We start from the raw sequence: 4,674 nt of genomic DNA on the forward strand, positions 1-4,674 counted from the left end.
CATTCCAAATACAATGGATGCCAGACAAAATGAGATATCTGGGAGTGTACATCACTAGACATTATGATGATATATATAGAGCAAACTACCCAAATCTTATCAAAAGCTTGAAAAAAAGACCTAGAGATCTGGTCAAGATACCAGATAACCTGGTCGGGCAAGATTATATCAGTAAAAATGAACTTGCTACCCAGAATACTCTACCTATGCCAAGTGCTTCCAGTAACCGTCCCAATCTATGTAATAAGAGACCTGGAAAGAGAGATAACTAAATTCATCTGGAATGGGAGAAACCCCAGAATTAAGAAAACATTGATGGTCCTCCCTCTGACCCGGGGAGGCCTTGGTCAACCAGACCCAGCTAAATATTACGAAGCAGCCAGACTAAGCCCACTAATTTACTGGTCTGCAGCCCCAGGAAAAACACCGTGGGTGGACATAGAGAGGTCGGAAGCTGGGTACGAGGAACTCGCATCTCTCCTATGGGTAAACAAGGCAAATAGGCAGACAAGCTATAGAAATCATCCAGTCTTACTACACTCCCTGAATGTCTGGGATAAAAACTGCAAACACAAGCAGATCTCCTACATCCCATCGCCCCTAACACCAATCAGATCTAACCCTGAATTCACCCCAGCACATAACTCGAACATCTTTAAACAATGGGACAAGAAAGGATTATCCAAGCTAGGAGACATGCAAAGAGGAGGCAAGATCAAATCATTTATGGGGATAAGAGAGGAATACAATATTTCAAGTGCACAAATATTCCAATATATGCAGTTGGCCCACTTTGTCACCTCGATACAGCCCGGAGACACCTGGAACAGACCACTCACCAATTTTGAGAGTCTGTTCCAAAGGGGACACAACAACAGGGGGACAATTGCCCAATTTTATCAGACACTATTGAAACAAAATGAAGGCCAAACAAGCAAAAACATATTGGACTGGGAACGCGACATTGGGAACCCCTTAGAAGAATAGGATTGGGAAGAAATATACGAAAGGATAGCCAGGGCTCAACAATCAGGGAAACAAATCTGAAAGTCCTACACAGATGGTACTATACCCCAGCGCGCCTCCACTCTTTTTTCCCACTAACCTCCCCTATGTGTTGGCGTAACTGCGGCCAAATAGGCACATTTAAGCACATATGGTGGTCTTGCCCTAAGATAATCCTTTTTTGGGGGAGAATCAGGCGGCTAATAGAAGGTGTAACAGGCCTGGACCTACCCTGGAACATAGAAACAGTGCTCCTACTAAAACACAACGAGGGCCAAGAGTGACAAATAGACTACTTGATAACACAGATCCTATCAGCAGCCAAAACACTAATAGCAAAACACTGGAAGCAGAACGACCCCCCCCTCTATTACCGAGGTATTACACAAGATAAACTATATAATGACAATGGAGAGACTCACAAGTCTGATCCACGACCGGCACCACACCTTCCTGACAACATGGGGTCCGTGGGAGACATACATTTGGAAAAATCCAATAGGATCGACGAAATAAGGAAATTATTATTGGGTAAACTGACGTAGCTCTGATTAAGGATGTTTCAAGTGTAATTGTACTGTATGTACTCTTCCTGCGAGGAGCGCATGATAGATGACACCCTACTAACCCCTCCCTCCACACCTTCTTATTTTCTGTACCCGCTCCCCACCCCTCTCCCCTCTCTTTTGTTTTCCCCTTTGTTCTTAGTTTGAAAAACAATAAAAAAATACAAGTTAAAAAATAAAATTAGGAAAACATTTTTCTATACTGTAAATATTTTTCAAGATAATGGCTAAAAACAAAAATCAATTATTATTATTATTAATATTATATCACAGCAAATTTAACGTTCTGTTGCAACCAAGCGAGATACAAAAAGTGGGGAGAATTATTTTATGTCAGCAGTAGTGATGATCCTGTCATTATAGTCATTTTCTATATAACCCTGAAGCAATTATTTTTCCACATATTTACAAAAAAGGATACAAAACTACAGTATAATTAGACTATTATTAACCTTACACGTGTTTGTAAGAGCTGACAACTCTAATTACCTAATATCACCTTAGTTACTGTTACAATGTGTTTCAACTAAGCAATATCTAATTGAAAAACCTTTATTTTGCTATCCATCTTCTACTGCAGCTAATAACAACCTCCACATTACAAATTCACTCATATTTGTAATAAGACTGCTGTATTATATGAGCTTCTGTTAAATTCATGAATTGCCATGCTTAGCACCTACAGTATATTGAATACAATTCTATAATAAAACTAAAAGGTAGATGTCTAGTTATAATCTTACAGGTTTAAGGGCAATGTTGCTGAACAAGCATGGGGGCCTATGCAGAGAGCAGCGCTATTTCGAAATTCGCCATTTTTTGGAGAAAATCGCGCAGAAAGCAGCAGAAAATGGCGAGTTCCGAAAAACGCGCCAATTTTTCTTTTCTATTTGTAAAACTCGCCTCGCGGCTGGCGAGAACCTCAATCTCGCCAGTTTTAAAAATATCCGTATGCAGAGAGGCGCGAACGGCATCTAGCGGCTGTTCGCGCCAATAAAATGGCGCGATTGTCTCCGTTTTGCCTCGCCAAAAAAAACTGCCGCTCGCGGCCATTGCAAAGGGAAAAAAAAGGCGCAAATTTGTTTTAACACATTTCTGAAGCGCGCATCTCGCCAATTTAAACTCGCCACACGCATCCATGTTAAACATAGCAGAATTCGCACTTTTCTGCATATGGAGATTAAAACTCTCCAAAAAAGCTACTTTTTAATAAATTCGCCAATTTTAAAATTCGCTGCTCTCTGCATAGGCCCCATGGTCTCAGTGGTTGTTATTAGCAGTGTATCATCAACTAAACCACCAGAATTAAAAATGAAGATCTGTGAAAAAAATACAAAGTATGAAAATGTGTGAAATCTGAGACATGTAACTGTTATGTTTGTGTCACTGCAAAGAAAGTGTAATGATGTACAGCAGGCCTGCACAACTCTCTGTGCGGTCCCCGCTGACTCTGGCCGGGCGCCAGTTAATTAAATAAATGTAAAAAAAAAAAAAGTTACAAAAAATGGCGGCGATTCCCCGCTGTCCGGCGTGCATGCGCAGGGCCCACTCGCCCCACTTCTCCCTCCCCCCCTGCTCCCTCCCCCCCTGCTCCCAACGTGGGACGGAGGGGGAAGTAAGAAGCAAGCTCCTCCTGCGGGCCCGCTCCCCACCGCTTCCCTCTGTGGCCAGCTTCCCGCGTCCCCCTGAGCTCACCTCCCGTGGCCCCCCCATGAGCTCACCTCCCATGCTCCCCCCCCCCGAGCCCGCGCCCCTGTCACCCTGTCACCCAGTCACTGTCACCCAGTCACTGTGTCCCAGTCACTGTGTCCCACCCACCCAGTCACTGTCTCCCACCCACCCAGTCACTGTCTCCCACCCACCCAGTCACTGTCTTCCATCCACCCAGTCACTGTCTCCCATCCACCCAGTCACTGTCTAAGTCACTGTCTCCCACCCACCCACTGCCATTCACCCACCCACCGCCATTCACCCACCCACCGCCATTCACCTACCCACCGCCATTCACCAACCCACCCACCCACCCACCGCCATTCACCCAACTGTCATTCACCCACCCAGTCACTGTCATACACCCAGCCATCCACTCACTCACCCAGGCAGGCAGGCAGTCACATGTCTTTTGTTCAAAATATAAAAAATAAATAGGTTGCATTGTAATGTTTATTTCTGTATCACAATAAGAAAACAGTTAAGTAAAAGTTGCGCGCTAAAAGATATTTTTTCGTGGTAGGTGCGCTATGGGTTCGGGGGGCGTGCTATAGGTTCGGGGGGGGGGCTGCACCTTTCATTTGTCCCGGGCCCCATGATTTCTGTTGGCGGCCCAGTGGGTGATGTGAGGTGCAGGGGGGAGAGGGTAATGGGTGATGTGAGGTGCAGGGGGGAGGGTGATGGGAGGTGCAGGGGGTGATTGGAGGTGCAGGGGGGTGATTGGAGGTGCAAGGAGGGGTGATTTGAGGTGCATGGGCGGTGATTTGAGGTGCATGGGGAGTGATTTGAGGTGCAGGGGGGTGATTTGAGGTGCATGGGTGTGATTTGAGGTACAAGGGTGGGTGGTTTGAGGTGCATGGGGGGTGATTTGAGGTGCAGAGGGGGGCATTGGAGGTGCATGGGGTGATTTGAGGTGCATGGGGGTGATTTGGGATGCAAAGGGGGTGATTTGAGGTGCAAGGGGGGTACTTTGAGGTGCAAGGGGGGTGATTTGAGGTGTAAGGGGGAGAGTGATGTGAGGTGCAAGGGGGGAGAGTGATGTGAGGTGCAAGGGGGGAGAGTGATGTGAGGTGCAAAGGGAGAGAGTGATGTGAGGTGCAGGCGGGAGAGTGATGTGAGGTGCAGGGTGGAGAGCGATGTGAGGTGCAAGGGGGGAGAGCAATGTGAGGTGCAAGGGGGAGAGGGATGTGAGGTGCAGGGGTGTGTGATGTGTGTGCTGTTTAGGGGGGTATTGTGTGTTTGATGTGGAGGGGGAGTATTATGTGTGTGGGTGAGGGGGAGAAATGGGGGTATGAGAGATAGATGGGGAGTATCGCAAATGTTGATAGTGAGGGGTTCTGGGGGAGATTATGAGGATTTTGATGAAGGGTGCTGGGGGAGATATGAGGATGAT

Source organism: Ascaphus truei, chromosome 2 (assembly GCF_040206685.1).
Source record: "Ascaphus truei isolate aAscTru1 chromosome 2, aAscTru1.hap1, whole genome shotgun sequence".
Lineage (NCBI taxonomy): Eukaryota > Metazoa > Chordata > Amphibia > Anura > Ascaphidae > Ascaphus > Ascaphus truei.